The sequence below is a fragment of the Tachyglossus aculeatus genome, chromosome 4 (assembly GCF_015852505.1).
Source record: "Tachyglossus aculeatus isolate mTacAcu1 chromosome 4, mTacAcu1.pri, whole genome shotgun sequence".
NCBI classification, from domain to species: domain Eukaryota; kingdom Metazoa; phylum Chordata; class Mammalia; order Monotremata; family Tachyglossidae; genus Tachyglossus; species Tachyglossus aculeatus.
In genome coordinates, this window is record NC_052069.1 from 45,697,418 (window position 1) to 45,720,592 (window position 23,175).

A 23,175-nucleotide genomic window follows, 5' to 3' on the forward strand; every position below is an offset into this window, starting at 1 on the left:
CAGCAGTTGCCGCCCTGCTCAGGCTACTCTGCTGAGGCTGACTGTCCACCTCTCACGATGTTTGGGTTGTTTGAAAGACAGTCAAGACACAGTGGTTTGGACTTCTAGACTGTGAGCCCACCGTTGGGTAGGGACCGTCTCTACATGTTGCCAACATGTACTTCCCAAGCGCTTAGTACAGTGCTCTGCACACAGTAAGCGCTCAATAAATATGATTGATTGATTGACTGGCTTTGGGAATTGGAATTTCTGCCTGAGTGGAAAAAGTGGAAACAGATGGTAGGAGTGGCAGGGGCCCATTGATGAAGATGATGGGATGTGAGCAAGGAATATGTCCGTTTACTGTTATACTGTACTCTCCCACGCACTTACTACAGTGCTCTGCACACATTAAGCACTCAGTAAGTACGACAGTGAATGACTGTGAATGACAGTGACTGACTTCTAGACTGTGAGCCCACTGTTGGGTAGGGACTGTCTCTATATGTTGCCAACTTGTCCTTCCCAAGCGCTTCGTACAGTGCTCTGCACACAGTAAGCGCTCAATAAATACGATTGAATGAAAGAATGATGATGCGGGGAATGGTGGTGTTTATTAAACACTTTATCTCAAGCACCATACTACACCCTAGGGTGGTTATTGTTGTGTTATCTGTCGAGTCATATCCAACCGACAGCAACGCCATGGACACATCTCTCCCAGAAACACCACCTCCACCTGCAATCGTTCTGGTAGTGTGTCCATCGAGTTTTCTTGGTAAAAATACGGAAGCGTTTTACCATTGCCTCCTTCCGTGCAGCAAACCTGAATCTCCACCTTCGACTCTTTTCCATGACACTGCTGACCCGGCACAAGTGAGTTTTGACTTGTAGCAGATTGCCTTCCGCTGGCTAGCTTCTGCCCAAGCTAGGAATGGAACGGGCATGCCTCTGCTCGACTCTCCCTTCCATAGTCGAGACTGGTTGAGTACTGGAAACTAGGTGCAACCCTAAGAGTTGCACCCTAGGGTAATAATAATAATAATAATAATAATAATAATAATAATAATAATGGCATTTATTAAGCACTTACTACGTGCAAAGCACTGTTCTAAGTGCTGGGGAGGTTACAAGGTGATCAGGTTGTCCCTTGGGGGGCTCACAGTCTTAATCCCCATTTTACAGATGAGTTAACTGAGGCACAGAGAAGTGAAGTGACTTGCCCAAAGTTACACAGCTGACAATTGGCAGAGCTGGGATGTGTACTGTAGGGTAGTACAAGATAATCAGGGTGGGCGTAGTCCCTGTCTCACATGGGGCTCACAGTCTAGTCATTCATTCAATCGTATTTATTGAGCGCTTACTGTGTGCACAGCACTGTACTAAGCACTTGGGAAGCACAAGTTGGCAACATCTAGAGACGGTCCCTACCCAACAGTGGGCTCACAGTCTATGTAGGAGGGAGAACAGGGAAAGATGAGGGAACTGAGGCAGTGAGAATTGACTTGCCCAAGGTCACAGAGCAGGCACGTGGCCAATCTGGGATGAGAATACAGGTCCACAGTCTCCTAATGGACAGAGCACGGAGCTGGGAGTCAATCTGAGGCTATCACTGAATTCACGCTCTGGAGAAACCTTGGGAATACCCCTAATTTCCTTCTTGGAAGCTTCTTTGGTTGCCTGGACCATAGAGTCGATTATTCCTAAAACCAGACTCCCTCTTCTGGGCCTGAGCTGAGACAGATACTCCTCCATCCCTGCATTACGATGATCACTGCACACACTTGGACTCCTACTTCGGGGAAGTTGGCTAGCACCACTTCAGACAGATCCTCTACTAATGAGAATTCTCCTCAGAACTCTCTGCAGGACACATTCATTCAATCGTATTTATTGAGCGCTTACTGTGTGCAGAGCGCTGTACTAAGCACTTGGGAAGTACAAGTCGGCAACAAGTCGATACATTTCCAAATCACTCCAGTAAGGCTGCACTGCCTTGGGAAAATTATTGGTCAGATGTGCTTTAATGAGAGAAGAAGCATGGCCTAGTAGAAAGAGCCCAGACCTAAGAGTCAGAGGACCTGGGTTCTAATCCTGACTCCACCATTTGTCTGCTGTGTGACCTTGGTCCAAGTCGCATTACTTCTCTGTGCCTCATCTGCAAAATAGGGATTCAATACCTACTCTTTCTCCTGCTTAGACTTGTGAGCCCCATGTGGGACTTATATCTATCCCAGCACTTGGCAAATTGTAACCACTAACACCACATTTTTTTATGGTATTTGTTAAGTATTTACTATGTGCCAGGAACTGTACTAAGCTCAGGGGTAGATACAAGGTAATCAGGTTGGGCACAGTCCACGTCCCATATGGGGCTCACAGACTTAAAGAAGCAGCGTGGCTCAGTGGAAAGAGCCCGGGCTTGGGAGCCAGAGGTCGTGGGTTCTAATCCCGGCTCTGCCACTTCTCTGCTGTGTGACTTTGGGCAAATCTCTTAACTTCTGTGAGCCTCAGTTACCTCATCTGTAAAATGGGGATTAAGACTGTGAGCCCCACGTGCGACAACCTGATCACCTTGTATCCCCCCAGCGCTTAGAACAGTGCTTTGCACATAGTAAGCACTTAACAAATGCCATCATGAATTAATTAATCCCCATTTTACAGATGAGGTGCTTGAGGCACAGATTAAGTGATTTGCCCAAGATGACACAGCAGACACAATTATTATTAGTAATCATCATCAAGATCATCATCATCAATGTCTGGGGATAAAAGTTCAGGATCTCAGAATGAAGATTGGTTCACTATTTTTAATTTACTGACAGCATGCAAATGCACCTGTTCAAACAGCTACACTGTTTTACACGTTAGGGTGAGCAGTAAGAGACTGGGAAGATTCTGAAAATATTTAAAGAGGGAAAATGAGCCGCCAGAGGAGGTGATTCAGGCCTTAGTGTCTCCGGTGCTTCAGAAATGCAGTTCCTGGAAACACTGACATTCTCTTTGAATCCTTCCAAGGCAAATGAACACAAATACGATTGAATGAAACCTCGTGTTGGTGGCTCCTACAGATCTCGGGGTGTGTGTTGTAATACACGGCATACTTCCACACACACACTTCTTTCCTTGTAAAACTGACCAGAGGCTTTTAAGGCACTAAATCAGCTCTCTTCCCACTTCATAAATTCACTCCTTTCCCACTACACCCTACGTGCTTCGCTCCTCTAAAGCCAACCTACTCACTGTGCCTTGCTCTCATCTGTCTCTCTCTCTGTCAACTTCTTGCTCGTGCCCTCCTACTTGCCAGAAACCCCTTCCCCCTTCACAAAGGGCTGGCCACCTCTCTTCCCTTCTTCAAATTCCTCTAAATCCTTCTCCGACTAATCTCCCACCCACCATCCTACTTCCTCTCCCGCCTTCCCTGCCACTTCAATAATAATAATAATAAGGATGGCATTTGTTAAGCGCTTACTATGTGCAAAGCACTGGTCTAAGCACTGGGGAGGATACAAGGCGATCAGGTTGTCCCACGTGGGGCTCACAGTGTTAATCCCCCAGATGAGGTAACTGAGGCACAGAGAAGTTAAGTGACTTGCCCAAAGTTACACAGCTAAGTGGTGGAGCCAGGATTTGAACCCATGACCTCTGACTCCCAAGCCTGTGCTCTTTCCACTGAGCCATGCTGCTTCTCATGAGCCATGCTGCTTCTCATAATAATAATAATAATAAGGATGGCATTTGTTAAGTGCTTACTATGTGCAAAGCACTCGTCTAAGCGCTGGGGAGTATACAAGGTGATCAGGTTGTCCCGCATGGGGCTCACAGTCTTCATCCCCATTTTACAGATGAGGTAACTGAGGCACAGAGAAGTTAAGTGACTTGCCAAAAGTCACAGAGCTGACAATTGGTGGAGTCAGGATTTGAACCCATGACCTCTGACTCCAAAGCCCGTGCCCTTTCCACTGAGCCACGCTGCTTCAATATTTATCGATCAAGCAATCACTAGTATTTATGGAGTGCTTATGGTGTGCACAGCACCGTACTAAGTGCTTGGGGAAATAAAACAGAGTTTGTAGTCGCAATCCCTGTCCATGGGAGGTTTGCAGTCTATAGGGGATGATAGACTTTAAAATAGATTGAGGATGGGGGAAATATAGGGTATAAAAATATTTACATAAATATTGTGGGGCTGGGGTGAGCCTCAAAGTTCTTAAGGAACCCAGTCAAATTCATAGTCAGTAAATCATATTTACTGAGCGCTTACTGTGTGCAGAGCACAGTACAAAGCACATGGGAGAATACAATATAACAGTGAACAGACACATTCCCTGCCCACAATGAGCTTAGAGTCTAGGGTGGGAGACAGACATTAATATAAATAAATTACAGATATGTACATAAGTGCTGTGGGGCTGGGAGGGAGACCCTTCAAAGACTTGAAGACAAGTATTAAATCACCCCTCAGGCTGTGGGATTTTTTTGGTTTGTTTTTTGGGTACAAGAGAATCAAGTTGGACACAGTCCCTGTTCCACATAATGCTCAAGTCTAAGTCAGAGGGTGGAGGATTTAATTCCCATTTTACAGACGAGGTAACTGAGGCACAAAGAAGTCCAGTGAGATGCCCAAGGTCAAACAGCAAACAAGTGGTGGAGTAGGGATTAGAATACAAATCCTCTGACTTCCTGAGTCAGTGCTCTTTCCACTAGCCCATGCTGCCTTCTCTTTTCCAGGTAAATTGATCCCAATCCATTTATCTTTCCACAAGCTACTTCATTTTTGTCACTTTGATGGATGCTCCCTAGTTTCTTTTTCTTTTTTTAGTATTCGTTAAGCACTTACTATGTACAAAGCAATGCTCTAAGCGCTGGGGAGGTTACAAGGTGATCAGGTTGTCCCACGGGGGGCTCACAGTTTTAATCCTATTCTAAAGATGAGGTAAACTGAGGCACGGAGAAGTTAAGTGACTTGCCCAAAGTCACACAGCTGACAGGTGGCGGAGTCGGGATTTGAACCCATGACCTCTGACTACAAAGCCCATGCCTGTTTCTGTTTTGTTTTGTTTTGAAATGCAGTAATTAAAACTGGACACTGTGCTTTAACGCTGATCTAAGCAGAGCACAGTCTGATCTTTACTTCTTTGAGACGACCAATATGGTCCCGGGATGTGTTAATGATGACTAATAATGATGATTATAATAAAAAATAATTGCGGCATTTGCTAAGTGCTTACTATGTGCCAGGTATTGCACTAAGTGCTGGGGTAGATACAAAGTAATCAGATTGGACACAGTCCCTGTCCCACATGGGGTTCACAGAAATAATCCCCATTTTATAGATGAGGTAACTGAGGGTACGTGGCTTGCCCAAGGTCCCACAGCAAACAAATGATGGAGCCGGGATTAGAAACCAGGCCCTTATGACTTCCAGACTTGGGCTCTATCCACTAAGCCGCACTGCTTCTTTGTCATGAATTCTTTATGTCTTGAAGTCAATAATGAACCCAAGGACTTTTTCTACTGGGCTCATTCATTCAATCGCATTTATTGAGCGCTTACCATGTGCACAGCACTGTACTAAGCGCTTGGAAAGTACAAATGGGCAACAGATAGAGACGGTCCCTACCCAACAACGGGCTCACAGTCTAGAAGGGGGAGACAGACAACAAAACAAAACAAGCAGTCCCCCCCTTCTAGACTGTGAGCCCGTTGTTGGGTAGGGACCGTCTCTATATGTTGCCAACTTGTACCTCCCAAGCGCTTAGTACAGTGCTCTGCACACAGTAAGCGCTCAATAAATACGATTGAATGAATGAATGAATGAATGAATGAACGAAAGCAAACAAACAAAAAACCAGCGTGGCTCAGTGGCAAGAGCCCAGGCTTGGACATGCTTAGTCAGTCTTTCCCCCCTCTGAGTTTATATTTTTGACCCTAATAATAATAATAATAATGGTATTTATTAAGCACTTACTATGTGCCAGGCACTGCTCTAAGCGCTGGGGTAGACAGGTTTATCCGGTTTTCCCACATGGGGCTCACAGTCTTAAATCCCCATTTTACAGGTGAAGTAACAAGGCCCAAAGAAGTGAAGTGACTTGCCCAGGGCCACACAGCAGACAAGTGGCGGAGCTGGGATTAGAATCCATGTCCTCTGACTCCCAAGGCCCTGTTCTTGCCACTAAGCCACGCTGCTTCTCTGCAATTGTTCTGGTAGTCGATCCATAGAGTTTTCTTGGTAAAAATTCAGAAGTGGTTTACCCTTGTCTTCCTCCTATATTTGATTCTTAATCAAAATTGCTCATGCCCTTCTTCCTGCTTGGAACTCCCTCTCTAAATCAATCAATCAATCAATCGTATTTATTGAGCACTTACTTTGTGCACAGCACTGTACTAAGCGCTTGGGAAGTACAAGTTGGCAACATATAGAGACAGTCCCTACCCAACGCTGGGCTCATAGTCTAAAAGGGGGAGACAGAGAACAAAACCAAACGTACTAACAAAATAAAATAAATAGAATAGATACGTACAAGTAAAATAAATAAATAAATAAATAGAGTAATAATTATGTACAAACATATATACATATATACAGGTGCTGCGGGGAAGGGAAGGAGGTAAGATGGGGGGGATGGAGAGGGGGACGACCACGGGGGGAAAGGCACCTAGCCTGGAAGTACTGCAATACCAGGCCGATGTGCGGAGGGGACGGAGCAAGCTCCCAACCCACTTCCTTTCTCCAAAAAGCTGCTTAACATAGCGTCTTCACATCGAAGACGTAGCAGATATTAACCTGATAAGAACAGATACTACACTTCATCTTAGCCAAAAGGCCGAGAAGCGAAAATGCTAATGGAGGTGGGGCGTTCTGGGAGAGCTGTGTCCGTGGCATCGCTATGGGTTGCCGACAACTCAACAACATAATCCAGCGCTTAGAACAGTGCTTTGCACATAGTAAGCACTTCATTCATTCATTCATTCAATCGTATTTATTGAGCGCTTACTGTGTGCAGAGCACTGGACTAAGCACTTGGGAAGTACAAGTTGGCAACATATAGAGACGATCCCTACCCAACAGTGGGCTCGCAGTCTAGAAGGGGGAGACAGAGAACAAAAGCAAAACATATTAACAAAATAAAATAAGTAGAATAAATATGTACAAGTAAAATAAATAGAGTAATAAATACGTACAAACATATATACATATATACAGGTGTTGTGGGGAAGGGAAGGAGGTAAGGCGGGGTGGATGGAGAGGGGGAGGAGGGGGAGAGGAAGGAGGGGGCTCAGTCTGGGAAGGCCTCCTGGAGGAGCTGAGCTCTCAGTAGGGCTTTGAAGGGAGGAAGACTTAATAAATGCCATTATTATTATTATTATTATTATGATTTAGGAATATGTATTTTCCCAGGGAGAGGACTGGGGGGGAATGGCAGAATATCCATTGTCAGGAAATTGTTTGGTTAAAAGACATCTGGGGAAATGGCCAGTGCAGCGGTACTCATTAATGGGCTGAAGTTCCCTGCTGTAATTTGGAAGTCATCTTCTTGTGCCCTAAAGGGGAGCAGCAGTATCACAGTAGTGGAGAGAGCCCCGGCCAGGGATTTAGGTCATGGGTTTTAATCCCAGCTCTGCCACTTGTCTGCTGTGTGGCTTTGGGCAAATCACTTCACTTCTCTGTGCCTCAGTGACCTCATCTGGAAAATGGGGATTGAGACTGTGAGCCCCACGTGGGACAGGGACTGTGTCCAACCCGATTTGCTCGTATCCACCAAAGCACTTAGTACAGTTCCTGGCACACAGTAAGCACTTAACAAATACCACAATTATGATTATCGCTTACAGAAAAGGAGAGGCTACAGCTTATTTCGACCATCCATTCGGGGTCTCGCTGTCTCCCCTGACTAAGAAATAACTTTGGAGTTGAAGTTTAGACTGTGAGCCCACTGCTGGATATGGACTGTCTCTATATGTTACCAACTTGTACTTCCCAAGCGCTTAGTACAGTGCTCTGCACACAATAAGTGCTCAATAAATATGATTGATGATGATGATGATGATGATGATAGAATAATAGAATTTGATATTTCACTTAACTATTCCAGGCAAAAGGGCCACCTGTCACACTTGCTTAGTTAGTCTGCTCCTCAGAATCCACTAAGTTTTCCTCATTCTTGATCATTAAAATTGAATGCACTGATACTGTGTGACATGATAAATGGCTTCCTGAGGGAGTCATCCTACCCTAAAATTCAAGCAGCTCAATTCTTAGCAAGGGATTAACCGAAGGGAAGACAATCAGGGAAACAAATGAGCAGAAAACAGATCTGGCTGGGGTGGGGGGGATGGGGGAGAATGGGGGACGGTGGCGGCTTTGCGAGTGACAGGAGCTAGCTCAGGCTGTGTCCTTTACTGCATACTTTTCTCTGCTTTAATCCTGCACAAAGTTGGTATTTAATACGCTGGTTACGCTACTAGGTTTCTTAAAGAGGCAAGCATAACGCTATCTGCCATTGCTGGGAGTTTTATTACAAGAATTTAAAACTAAGCTAAGCAAGCCAAGTTTCTTATTTTTGCTGGACCAGGTTCAACTAGCGCTTCCCAAAAAAGAATGAAAAAACAAGAGGCAACTAGCGCTTTTGTTGCCACACCTGCCCTGGAGCATTAACTCCCTATCATATGAAGCAGGCTGATCTCTGAGGGGCCAGGACACTGAGGCAAAGCTGGGGTTGGCAGATGTAGCTACCATTTTCTCAGAAAGGGACCTTTATTTATATAAACACTTATCTCAACACAGCCCGTCAGCCGACTAAGCAGTCCTTGCCAGATGGAATCACGCTCTCCTGCAGGGTCTCCTCACTCCCAGGTTGGTTTTGTCGTCGGGCAAGGCCGCAGAAAGGCCTGGACTTGATTTGGCTCTTAATAAAGCCATTTTCTATTAATCCCCGGGGATGGGGCTCTATGCAAATCCTGCTAATGCAACAGGAATCGATTGCTCGACCTCGGGTCCGGACTTCAAACACTGTCCTGGGGTGAGAGAGAAGCAGCGTGGCCTAGTGGAAAAAGCACAGATCTGTGGGGTCAGAGGACCCGGGTTCTAATTCCAGCTCTGCCATGTATCTGCTGTGTGACCCCTGGCAAGTCACTTCACTTCTCTGTGCCTCAGTTACCTATCTGTAAAATGGGATTCTTAAAATGGGATCTTGCCTCCTTCCCTTCCCCACAGCACCTGTATATATGTATATGTTTGTACATATTTATTACTCTATTTATTTATTTATTTTATTTGTACATATCTATTCTATTTATTTTATTTTGTTAGTATGTTTGGTTTTGTTCTCTGTCTCCCCCTTTTAGACTGTGAGCCCACTGTTGGGTAGGGACTGTCACTAGATGTTGCCAATTTGTACTTCCCAAGCGCTTAGTACAGTGCTCTGCACATAGTAAGCGCTCAATAAATACGATTGATGATGATGATTCAACCCTAATAATAATAACAATGGTGGCGTTTGTTAAGCGCTTACTATCTGCAAAGCACTGTTCTAAGCGCTGGGGAGGTAACAAGGTGATCAGGTTGTCCCACAGGGGGCTCACAGTCTTAATTCCCATTTTACAGATGAGGTCACTGAGGCACAGAGAAGTTAAGTGACTTGCCCAAAGTCACACAGCTGACAACTGGCGGAGCCAGGATTTGAACCCATGACCTCTGACTCCAAAGCCCGGCATCTTTCCACTGAGCTACGCTTCCCTCCTACTTAGATTGTGAGCCCCTCGTGGGGCAGGGGCTGAATCCAACCTGATAAACTTGCATCTACCCCAGCGCTTAGAACAGTGCTTGGCATATAGTAAGCACTTAACAAATACCATAATTATTATTACTATAATGGAGTCCAAGGGTCTATCTGCATACCACCTGGGACGAGAGTCAAAGATCATGCATCAGCGACTGCGACACTTGGATGCCTGTGGCACAATCTTGGAAAACAAAGACAAGAGAGAGGAGGGGGAAAGAAAGAAAGAGAGAGAGGGAGCGAGGCAGAGAAGGAGGAAGGGAGAGAGAGAGAGGAAAAGAGATAAATCAAGGGTATTTACTGAGCAGCTACTGAGTGCAGAGCCGTCTAGACTATAAGCTTGAACAGGCAGGGAATGTATCTACTATCTTTGTAATATTGAACTCTCCCAAGTGCTTAGAACAGTGCTCTGCAACCAGTAAGCACTCAAAAAATACCATTGATACAATATTGGGTAGGGACTGTCTCTATATGTTGCCAACTTGTACTTCCCAAGCGCTTAGTACAGTATTATGCACACAATAAGCGCTCAATACGATTGATTGATTGATTGATTGTCAGACATTCCCTGCCCACTAGGAGTTCACAGTCTATAGAAAGAGAGAGGGAGAGAGAAAGAAAATGAATTTGTGTATGGGTGTGTAGGTGTGTACAGCAGTAGACCATCCCAGCCTACAGCAGACCTGACCATTTGATCCTCAAATGGTGAGTCCAGTACCTTGAAGAGGCCGTCCCATTCATTCAATCGTATTTATTGAGCGCTTACTGCGTGCACAGCACTGTACTAAGCGCTTGGGAAGTACAAGTCGGCAACATATAGAGACGGTCCCTACCCAAAAACGGGCTCACAGTCTAGAAGGGGGAGACAGACAACAAAACAAAACATGTGGACAGCTGTCATCAGAATAAATAGAAATAAAGCTAGATGCACATCATTAAGAAAATAAATAGAATAGCAAATATGTACAATATGTCCCCAAAACAAGCAAGAAGATGGACTCTCTCTAAGGAACCGTTGTCATTCTGTCTATCCCAGTTCTGCGCTGCCATCAAACAACAAAACCAAAATGAGGATGGGGAGGTGGGGAGTCCTGTGTTTTCTAAAAGAAATGTTTTGTGCAGTGATAGCGGGAGCCCACACGTAGATGCCTGATGGTAAAGAAAATCCCATTCAGGCCTCAGGAGAAATGGTTCCAGGAATTATTCGGCCTCAGAGAAAACTGCCCCAGTCCTCCTGCCAAGTTCCACTGTGAGCTGAGTTATCAGCAGAGTGCTTGCCAGCTGCCCAGGTTTATGACTCCTCAGGGGTTGCTTTAGCTTGCACGCCCAACTTGACACGTTTTCATGAGTCGCACTGCTGAAAGTTTAGCAGTTACACAATCAGGACACTCCTCTCCCCTCTGACCTTCTCTTCTTTCCCCTTCAGCCTTTTTCCACCCCTTCCCCAATCCCCAGGCCCGCCGAAACAAGCACTACAGCTGACTGCATCAGTCACATTTTTTGAGTGCTTATTGAGCGCAGGGCACTGTACTGAACGCTTGGGAGAGTACGATACAACAGGGTTGGAAGACACATTCCCTCCCACCACAAGCTTACAGTTTAGTGGGGGACACAAACATTAGTATAAATTAATTAAAATTAGACTGTGAGCCCACTGTTGGGTAGGGACTGTCTCTATGTGTTGCCAATTTGTACTTCCCAAGTGCTTAGTACAGTGCTCTGCACATAGTAAGTGCTCAATAAATACGATTGATGATGATGATGATGATTCATTCAATCATATTTATTGAGCACTTACTATGCGCAGAGCACTGTACTACACACTTGGGAGAGTACATTATAACACTAAACAGACACATTCCCTGCCCACAACGAGCTCACAGTAAAATGAAGACAAGGGGAGGTAAATTCAAAGGTTCCACACAAGAAAACTTTGGCAGTGCAAACGTTAGTTAGTGATAATGATAAAGAAGCAAGTTTTATATTTATGTAAGATATCTAGGGACCTGGAAATTAGGCATAAAAGAACACACGCCCGCATCAAGAAGCAGTGTGGGCCTGGAAGTTAGAAGGACCTGGGTTCTAATCCCACTCCTCCACATAGTTGCTGTGTGACCTTGGGCAAGTCACTTAACTTCTCCAAGCTTCAGTTACCTCATTTGTAAAATGGGGATTAAGACTGTGAACCAATGTGGGACAAGGACTGTGTTCAACCCACTATGCTTGTATCCACCACAGTGCCTAGTAATAATAATGATGATGGCATTTATTAAGCGCTTATTATGTGCAAAGCACTGTTCTAAGCTCTGGGGAAGGTACAAGGTGATCAGGTTGTCCCACAGGGGGCTCACAGTCTTAATCCCCATTTTACAGATGAAGGAACTGAGGCACAGAGCAGTGAAGTGACTTGCCCAAAGTCACAGAGCTGACAACTGGAGGAGCCAGGATTTGAACCCATGAACTCTGACTCCAAAGCCCGGGCTGTTTCCACTGAGCCATGCTGCTTCTCTAGTACACTAGTTCACTACTATGTGCTTAATGAAAACCTCTATTATTACTGCTATTATTATTATGGGGCATTAATAGGGAGATTATGCTGTGATATACTTTGTACAAGCATAAAGATCAAGCAGAGGCTGAAACAGCATAAAGCACTAGGCAAGGTTTTAAAATATTTCCTCTCCCAAATGGGAAGTGGTACTTTTGTTCTAGAAGCAGAGCACACCCTCTGCAATTCCTACATTGGGACTGCTTTTCCTGGCTTCCTCCCATCCCCCCACAATGGGAAATGTGATCGGTAAACGTGTTTTATATTACCACGTTATCATGACTCAGCCCTTAAAGAATTTTTTCTTTAAAAAAAAAAAACTTCATAAACGTAGCTCCATCACTAGGGATTTGCAAGCCTATGAATTCATACACCGCAATATGGAAAGAGGTGTGGACTGTGCAACTCGGATATTTACAAACTGTAAATTCAGAAAAGTGAAGTGTTATTAGCACTGTTTCACCTCTTCCTCTTTACTGCCCTCAAAAACTGGAACTCCTTTCTTCCAAGAAAATCACTAGAAACAATGGCTTTCAAATTTGAACTCGAGTGTTCACGGTGGCTATTCCTTTTTGTTTTTTCCTTGTGCATTACTGACATTTTGAGGACCTAGGAATCAAAAGTGTCGTTTATTACGGCATCGAAAAGTTTGCACATAACCAGGAAAAACATTCCGGGTTACTACCCTCTGAATACTAACACGCGTAAACTTGAAATTTTTCAAAGTGTTACCAATTCTAGTATCCCACATTTTGAGAAGTCTCAGAGCCTAGCCAACAGAATTGGTCAAACGTCTGATCCAGCCAAGCCCAATTTTGTCTGGCTACCGAAACTTTAATTAGTGTGTTACCGACTCTATTGGTCGCACGCCAGCTCTTGTATATGACAGTGTGTGTAGAAATCTCACATAATCTATTTAGAACCTGAATCCCAGAGATTGTGGCATGAATCCTTCCATGAGCTAGTCTTCTAGACTGTGAGCCTGCTGTTGGATAGACACCGTCTCTATAGGTTGCCAACTTGTACTTCCCAAGCGCTTAGTACACTCTGCACACAGCGAGTGCTCAATAAATACGACTGAATGAATGAATGAATGAATACACTGTTTTCTAGGGCAGGCACTGGTAACAGCCCTAAGGCAAGCCTGAATATTGCAGAAGGGAGGCTGGGGGGAAGGGGAGAGGGGTTGTAGAAAGATTCAGCGCTTAGAACAGTGCTTTGCACATAGTAAGCGCTTAATAAATCCCATTATTATTATTATTATTATTATCAAATTACATCCTGCTCCAGCAATCCCACTTTTTTTTTATTTCCTCTCCGACTGTTCTTCCCCCTCAACCCCAGACTCAGCAGGCAGGCACTGGTTTGGACTCCAACTCCACCCAGGTATGGGGCATTTAATGGAGCAGAACTGCTGCAGCAGCTAGTAGCATTGCTCTTTACACTGCCTGTATATATGTTTGTACATATTTATTACTCTATTTATTTATTTATTTATTTTACTTGTACATATCTATTCTATTCATTTCATTTTGTTAGTATATTTGGTTTTGTTCTCTGTCTCCCCCTTTTAGACTGTGAGCCCACTGTTGGGTAGGGACTGTCTCTATATGTTGCCAACTTGTACTTCCCAAGTGCTTAGTACAGCGCTCTGCACACAGTAAGTGCTCAATAAATATGATTGATTGATTGATTGCCTCTTCCCAGCCCAGGATCAGGAAACACTGCTTGCTCAGGGGCTGCTCTCTATACTTGTACTTCCCAAGCACTTAGTACAGTGCTCTGCACACAGTAAGTGCTCAATAAATATGACTGAATGAGTGAATAATAATAATAATGGTATTTGTTAAGCGCTTGCTCTGTGCCGGGCACAGTACTAAGCGCTGGGGTGGATGCAAGCAAATCGGGTCCCTGTCCCACGTGCGGCTCACAGTCTCAATCCCCATTTTACAGATGAGGGAACTGAGGCACAGAGAATAATAATAATTATGGTATTTGTTAAGTGCTTACTATGTTCCAAGCACTGTGTGAAGTGACTTGCCCAGGGTCACACAGTGGACAAGTGGCGGAGTGGCCTTTAGACTCCAAGCCTGGGCTCTAGCCACTCCACCGTGCTAGGCAACAGACAATTAGGGGTTACCAGGCGGCTCAGTGGAAAGAGCCCGGAATTTGGAGTCAGCGGTCAGGGGTTCAAATCCCAGCTCCGCCAATTGTCAGCTGTGTGACTCTGGGCAAGTCACTTGGCGTCTCTGGGCCTCAGTTACCTCATCTGTAAAATGGGGATGAAGACTGTGAGCCCCATGTGGGACAACCTGATCATTTTGTATCCTCCCCAGCGCTTAGAACAGTGCTTTGCACATAGTAAGCGCTTAACAAATGCCATCATCATCATCATCTCACTCTGAACTGAAGGGTAGGCCTTGGAAGGAGCCCCCAGATCGCTCCAAGCAAAGTAAACTTCTCTCAAATTTGGCGACACGAGATGGCCACCCTCAATCTCCTGTTTTTCAAACTGGGGACCCTAAGGCCTGCAGAAGGGGCATAGCCTAGTCCCCATGCCCCCACACCTTACCTCCTTCCCCTCCCCACAGCACCTGTATATATGTATTTATGTTTGTACATATTTATTACTCTATTATACTTGTACATATTTATTCTATTCATTTTATCTTGTTAATATGTTTTGTTTTGTTGTCTATCTCTCCCTTCTAGACTGTGAGCCCACCGTTGGGTAGGGACCGTCTCTATATGTTGCCAACTTGGACTTCCCAAGCGCTTAGTACAGTGCTCTGCACACAGTAAGCGCTCAATAAATACGATTGAATGAATGAATGACCAAGCACAGATCTAGGAGTCGGAATCCAATCCCGGTTCCAATCCCGGCTCTGCCACTTGTCTGCTGTGTGACCTTGGATAAGTCACTTCCCTGGGCTTCAGTCACGTCATCTGTAAAATGAGGAATAAGACTGTGAGCCCAAGGGGGACATGGACCATAGCCAACCTGGTTAGCTTGTATCCACCCCAGCGCTTAGTACAGTGCCTGGGACATGGTAAGCGCTTAACTGATACCCTAAAATAACCAAAAAAAGAATGTCACATAGGCCCTTTAAGTTAGCACCACTTCCTCTTCAGGAACCGGTCACAGATGAGGAGAAAAGATGTGCGCGGAGAAGATCCACGGTGAATCTGCAAGCTTTAATTAGAAGTCTAAAGGCCTGGAGAAGAAAGCACTACAGCTCTTCTCGGATTCCCGATGCATTACATTCCTCTGCTTATGTTCTGCCCTAAGCCCAAGGATGCTGTTAAGGAAATACCTCATTTGTTCGAGTCACATCCAATTTCCTGGCCGAGGTCCATGGATGTAAATTGAGTTTCACACATCCTGGCCCTAGTCTGTTCACATCACTCCTCCAACCAGCCTCCTCACTGTGTTCCCCTCTCTCGATCCCTCCTGTCCTATTTCCAACCTCAACCCTATTGCCTGCTGCTTGTGAAAACACTAGGAAGGAAGTCTATTGCTTGCCACTCTTTCATCACCTTAACTGAGTGATTTCATAGGCAAAGTGAAGAGGAAAACTGAAGCAATTACCCAGATAACTAAAAAAAAAAAAAGGCTACCTCAAAGCCTGCAAATGAGAAAGAATGGACTGATAAAACAATTGGTCAATGATATTTATTGAGCACTTACTGTGTGCAGAGCACTGTAATAATAATGATGGCATTTATTAAGTGCTTACTATGTTCAAAGCACCGTTCTAAGCGCTGGGGAGTTTACAAGGTGATCAGGTTGCCCCACGTGGGGCTCACAGTCTTACTCCCCATTTTACAGGTGAGGGAACTGAGGCACGGAAAAGTGAAGGGAGTTGCCCAAAGTCACACAGCTGACAAGTGGCAGAGCCGGGATTTGAACCGGTGACTTCTGACTCCAAAGCCCATCCTCTTTCCGCTGAGCCACGCTGCTTCCAAGTGTACTAAGCACTTGGGAGGGTATAAAATAACAGAGTTGGTGAACACATTCCCTGCCCGCAAGGATTGGAGATGATTAGTGATTGTTTCTACAGACTGATAGGTTTTGTGCATCAACTTGATGACAAGCAGCATTGTGTAGTGGAAAGAGCATGGGCCTGGGAATAAGAAAGTCATGGGTTCTATTCCCGGCTCGGCCACTTATCTGCTGTGTGGCCTTGGGCAAGTCACTTCACTTCTCTATGCCTCAGTTACCTCAGTAAAATGGGGATTGAAACTGTTGAGCCCCATGGTGTAGTCACTTAACTTCTCTGTGCCTCAGTTTCCTCTTTTGTACAATGGGGATTCAATTCCTATTCTCCCTCCTGATACCAGCTCTGCCATTTCCCTGATAATCTTGGACAAATCACTTAACTTCTCCAGGCCTTGGTTTCCTCATCTGTAAAACAGGGATCAAGCGCTTAGTACAGTGCTCGGCACACAGTAAGCACTCAATAAATACGATTGAATGAATGAGTAACTGTTCTGCTCCTACTTAGACTGTGAGCCCGTTGTTGGGTAGGGACCATCTCTATATGTTGCCAACTTGTACTTCCCAAGTGCTTAGTACAGTGCTCTGCAAACAGTAAGTGCTCAATAAATATGATTAAATGAATGAATGAATGAATGTAGGACAGGGACTGTGTCCAAATGGATTTGCTTGTATCCACCCCAGCGCTTAGTACATTGCCTGGCACGTAGTAAGCACTTAACAAATACCACAATTATTATTAGACACAGTGTGGCCTAGTGGATAGGGCACACACCTGGAAGTCTAAAGGACCTGGGTTCTAATCCCAGCTCTACCATTTATTTGCTCTTTGACCTAGGCAAGTCACTTAACTCCTCTCAATTCCCTCATCAGTAAAATGGGGATTGAATACCTATTCCCCCTTCTATTTAGATTGTGAGCCCCATGAGGGACAGGGACTGTGTCCAACCTGATTTGCTTGTATCTATCTCAGCACTGAGTACAGTGTCTGGCACATAGTAAACACTTACATACCATTACAAAGGATGAAAACCTAGAATTAGCTATGTATTGACTGCATGCACAAAATACGTGTCTTCCTCGCTACTTAGACACTTGACTCCTCATAAAGGATTCATTCATTCAATCGTATTTATTGAGTCAGAGGTCTCACGGGTTCAAATCCCGGCTCTGCTACTTGTCAGCTGTGTGACTTTGGGCAAGTCACTAGGGGCTCTGTGTGCAGAGCACTGTACTAAGCGCTTGGAAAGTACAATGTTGTGGGTCTTCGGCACATGGTGCGACAATACTCTGGGCAGAGTTACCTGGAGTTTGCTGTGATAATCCTAGGTGCAAGGAACACAAGCCCAAGTTTGGATTCAGGCCCTGTGACCCAAGTTACTGAAGCCTGTCATTCATGTAACCTCCACTTTTAAGAGCCTTGTGACCCACTAGCTAAAGCATCAATACATCACACCCCTCAGGATGTGGTTTTTAAGATCAACAGATCCCAGACCCAGAATGTTCAAACCTCCACCACAAAAAGCCATTCCTAAGCCTAGGCCTGACCTAATGTTACCTATATCATTCAATCAATGGTATTCATCGAGTTTTTACTTACTAAGCCGTTGGGAAAGTAATAATAATAATAATAATAATGGTATTTGTTAAGCGCTTACTATGTGCAAAGCACTGTTCTAAGCACTAGGGAGGTTACAAGGTGATCAGGTTGTTGCCAACTTGTACTTCCCAAGCGCTTAGTACAGTACTCTGCACACAGTAAGCGCTCAATAAATATGATTGATGATGAGGTTGTCCCGCCGCGGGGGTGCGGGAGCTCACATTTTTGATCCCCATTTTACGGATGAGGTAACTGAGGCACCAAGAAGTTAAGTGATTTGCCCAAAGTCACACAGCTGACAACTGGCAGATCTGGGACCCCAAAGCCCGGGCTCTTTCCACTGGGCCATGCTGTTTCTCAAGTCAAGTCACTTAACTTCAGTTTCCCCATTATGTGTTCTAGGATTAGAACCTAGGTCCTTCTGACTCTGAGGCCCGTGCTCTAGCCCCTACACTACACTGCTTCGTTGTGGGCAGGGAATACATCTACCAACTCCGTTGTATTTTATTTTCCCAAGTGCTTAATTCAGTACTCAATCTGGACAAAGTAAACGCTGAGGAAATATGATTGATGATTGATCTGTGCACGGTATATTGTGGTTGGTATCATCTGGGAGCCAGCATTTGAACCCGTGACATCTGACTCCAAAGCCCAGGCTCTTTCCACTGGGCCACGCTGCTTCTCAATAATAATAATGGCATTTGTTAAGCGCTTACTATGTGCCAAGCACCGTTCTAAGCGCTGGGAGGGATGCAAGGTAATCAGGTTGCCCCACGTGGGGCTCACAGTCTTCATCCCCATTTTACAGATGAGTTAACTGAAGCCCAGAGAAATGAAGTGACTTGCTCAAAGTCACACAGAGAGGTGGTAGAGTTGGGATTAGAACTCATGACCTCTGACTCCCAACCCTGTGCTCTCTCCATTGGGCCACACTGCTTCTCAACAGTACAACAGAGTTGGTAGATCGGATCTCTGGGAAGCAGCGTGGCTCAGTGGAAAGAGCCCGGGATTTAGAGTCAGAGGTCATGGGTTTATATCCCAGCTCTGCCAATTGTCAGCTGTGTGACTTTGGGCAAGCCACTTCACTTCTCTGGGCCTCAGTTACCTCATCTGTAAAATGGGGATTAAGACTGTCAGCCCCCTGTGGGACAACCTGATCAATTTGTAACCTCCCCAGCGCTTAGAACAGTGCTTTGTACATAGTAAGCACTTAATAAATGTCATCGTTATTATAACTGGTATTGAATTGGAGCTATAGTAATGAACAGTTAAATGTACACCTAATATTTTTAATGGCATTTCAATAGAAGCATCATTATTAGTGGTATTATCTCTGCCTCAGCACTTAGAATCTAATCAGCCAGTCAATCGTATTCATTGAGCACTTACTGTGTGCAGAGCACTGTACTAAGCGCTTGGGAGAATACAATGCAACAATAAACAAATTCCCTGCCCACAATGAGCTCACAGTCTAGAGGGGGATAACCACTCATATATTAGCCTCGTGGTGTTCTACTGGCATTCCAAAGCTACAAAGTTTAATTAGATGGCATCCAGATGGAGGGGTTTTGTTGAACTGCAACACAGTTTTTCATTAGGAGAAAAATGATTACATTATTATTTATTTATTTATTACAAGGTGGTCAGGCCTGTAATAAAGGCTTTCCTAAAAGGGGCTCAGGTGACAGGTCTGGAAAAGCAAGTCCTCTATAATAATATTTATGGTGTTTGTTAAATGCTTACTATGTGCCAAGCACTGATCTAAGTGCTGGGTTAGCAGTGTGGCTCAGTGGAACAAGCCCGGGCTTTGGAGTCAGAGGTCGTGGGTTCAAATCCCAGCTCCGCCAATTGTCAGCTGTGTGACTTTGGGCAAGTCACTTAACTGCTCTGTGCCTCAGTTACCTCATCTGGAAAATGGGGAGGAAGACTGTGAGCCCCAAGTGGGACAACCTGATCACCTTGTATCCTCCCCAGCGCTTAGAACAGTGTTTTGCATATAGTAAGTGCTTAACAAATGCCATTACTATTATTATTATTATTATTATCATTATACAAGGTAATCTGGTTGTCCCACATCAGGCTCACGGTCTCAAATCCCCATTTTACAGAAGAGGTAACTTGGGCACAGAGAAGTGAAGTGACTTGCCCAAGGTCACACAGCAGACAAACGGTGAAGCCGGAATTAGAACCCACAACATCCACCTCCCAAGCCCGTGCTCTTGCCACTAGGCCATGCTACTTCAGGACAGTGCTTTGCACATAGTAAGTACCTAACAAATACCATCATTATTATTATTATTATTATTCAGGAGGATGGGCAGTGATGAGGCAAGCTTCCCAAATAATAACAACAAGGAGTATAATAGTATGTATTATCTCTAGACTGTAAGCTCATTATGGGCAGGAAACTTTTCTGCTAATTCTGTTGTATTGTACTTTCCCAAGCACTTAGCACAGTGCTCTGCACAAAGTACTTAATAAATACCATCGACTGCTCGATTGACTGATATTAAGCATTATGCAAAACGTTGGGGGAAAGACAAGATCATCAGATCATATATAGACTCTGTCCTTCACAGGGCTCACAGTCTATGAGGGAGGGAGGACAAGTAGTTTATCCCTATTTTACAGATGAGGCTACTGAGGCACAAAAATTAAGTGACCCGCCCAAGGTCACAGCGCAAGCAAGTTGCAGAGCTGGGACTAGACCTCAGTCTCCTGACTCTCAACCCTGTAGTCTCAGCCGGCCTCAACTCAACCCTAAAGGAGCGACGAAAAACTAATTATATTTATTTCAGGGCTCAGTCCTTCCCTCAGTTTCTTCCGGGAGTCCAACACAAACACAAACACAACGCAAATTTAACACAAACCTGTGGAACTGGCCTCAATTAGCAAAATCCTTTAGGAAGCATCAATTTAGGCCCAATGTTATGAGAAGCAGTAACCCCAAGATGAAAGGCCAATTTCTTATACTATTTACACCCCCAAAACACTCTTGAGGGTGCTGTCAAAATCAGAGTTTTTGTTCCAGAGGAAAGCAGGCAAAGACTGGAGATTTTGACACTAATACTGATGTATTGTTTTTTTCCTTCCTTTTCAAACTGCTTAAATTATAAAAATTACACAGTGAGCTGAAAGCTTCTGTTGACATATTCTCTCAGTTCCTTAGAAAGAGCACAGTTCTAGGATAGTCCAATGAAAATGAAAAAAAAAACTAATGATTAACTCGGAATTGCAAATTGAAGAAAATTACACATTTGGCACACAAATGGATGCTTCCTCTGCCTATTCAAATTTCATCTAAAAATAATCCTAATTCTCAATACACTCAGGCCCCCTAAATTCTCCTTATGAACACTACGTTAAGAAACGTTCAAGTTTTAGTACCTTAAACCAAGACTGCATGCATTAAGTTGACTGTTTCTTCCCACAACACAATGCATTTTATCCAGCTACGTGTTCACGTCAAGAACATTCCCTAATTTCCTAACAGCATTCTCTCCACATTTGTGTAGTGAAAACATGTGTTTTAAAAGAAAAGAGGACATTTAGCAATAAAGTGTGCAGGACTGTAAACCACAAGGCTGCATAAAACTCATTCATCCTGTTTTATTGGTTACCAAAGTGGAGCTGATGTTTGATAGATCCACATAAATCTCTGCATGTGCAGGCATCACAGATTGCTGAATTAGTGGGGAATAAAGTCTAGGAGGAACTCATTGACACACAGCAGGAATGCTGATTTTAATCAAAATGGCTCAGTGAAATAATTGATTCAGTCTCACTGATGATTGCAGAGACTCATATTTTGTTGTTATATTGTACTCTCCAAAGTGCTTAGTACAGTGTTTGGCACCCAATAAACACTCCATAAATACGACAATGAATGAATGAATGGGCAGGATGGGGATCCAGTCCTGGCTCCATCACTTGCCTGCTATGTGACCCTAGGAAAGTCACTTAAGTTCTCTATGCCTCAGTGTCCTCATCTGTAAAATGGGGATTAAATACCTGTAGTCCCTTAGACTGTGAGTCCGTGTTTATTTATTTTGATGCTATTATACTTGTTTTGTTTTGTTGTCTGTCTCCCCTTCTAGACTGTGAGCCCACTGTTGGGCAGGGACCGTCTCTATATGTCGCCAACTTGTAGCTCCCAAGCGCTTAGTCCAGTGCTCTGCACACCGTAAGCGCTCAATAAATATGATTGATTGATTGATTGATAGGGATTGTCTCTATCTGTTGCTAAATTGTACCTTCCAAGCGCTTAAAGTACAGTGTTCTGCACACAGTAAGCGCTCAATAAATACGATTGAATGAATGAATGAACAGAGACTGTGATCCATCTGATTGCATTGTGTCTATCCACGTAGAAGCAGCATGCCATAGTGGACAGAGCACGGGCCTGAGAGTTAGAGGGTCATGGGTTCTAATCCCGGCTCTGCCACTTGTCTGCTGTGTGACCTTAACAAGTCACTTAACTTCCCCGTGCCTCAGTTACCTCATCTGTGAAACGGGAATTGAGACTGTGAGCCCCACAAGGGGCAGGGACTGTGTCCAACTCAATTTGCTTGTATCCACCCCAGCTATTGGTACAGTGCCTGGAACATAGTAATCATTTAACAAATACCACCATTATTATTATCATTATTACTCAAGTGCTTAGCACAGTTCTTGGCACACAGTAAGTGCTTCAAAAACACCACAATCATCGTTATTATTATTGAAAGTATATATTGAAAGTATATATGTATATATGAAAGTATATATGTATATGTATATATGTATATATGTTTGTACATATTTATTACTCTATTTATTTTACTTGTACATATCTATTCTATTTATTTTATTTTGTTAGTATGTTTGGTGTTGGGTAGGGACTGTCTCTATATGTTGCCAATTTGTACTTCCCAAGTGCTTAGTACAGTGCTCTGCACACAGTAAGCACTCAATAAATACGATTGATGATGATGATGATGATGAAAGCCGTGCTGCCATGCTTTCTTACAGGATGTTTCACCTGAGGACATCCCTGTCAGTGTAGGCGGATCCTAATGAAGAAAGTTCAGTGATTGCACTGATCACCTTCTGGAAATGTTACCAAGAGAGTGTGCTCCCACTCAAACCTTTGACCTGCCTCCAGAAGCTCCAACCTGCTTCGACTTGCCAGAACAGGAAATTTTACAGTAGGGCAAAAGGGTAATCTAAATGAGGAGTTTAAATTCTTCCCGAGTCCCACGCTCCCAATGGGTAAACAAGAATCTTG

The 23,175-nt window shown here is 44.3% G+C and overlaps 1 protein-coding gene and 1 non-coding gene across 2 annotated transcripts in view; both read right to left on the minus strand.

Annotated features, from left to right (window-relative positions):
- Nucleotides 1–23,175, minus strand: part of TGFBR3 (transforming growth factor beta receptor 3) — a 323,588-nt gene that overhangs the window by 100,705 nt on the left and 199,708 nt on the right. The window lies entirely within an intron of this gene.
- LOC119927696 lies at nucleotides 6,631–6,821 on the minus strand. Its single transcript, XR_005450674.1, has one exon. It is a non-coding gene; the product is annotated as a U2 spliceosomal RNA (small nuclear RNA).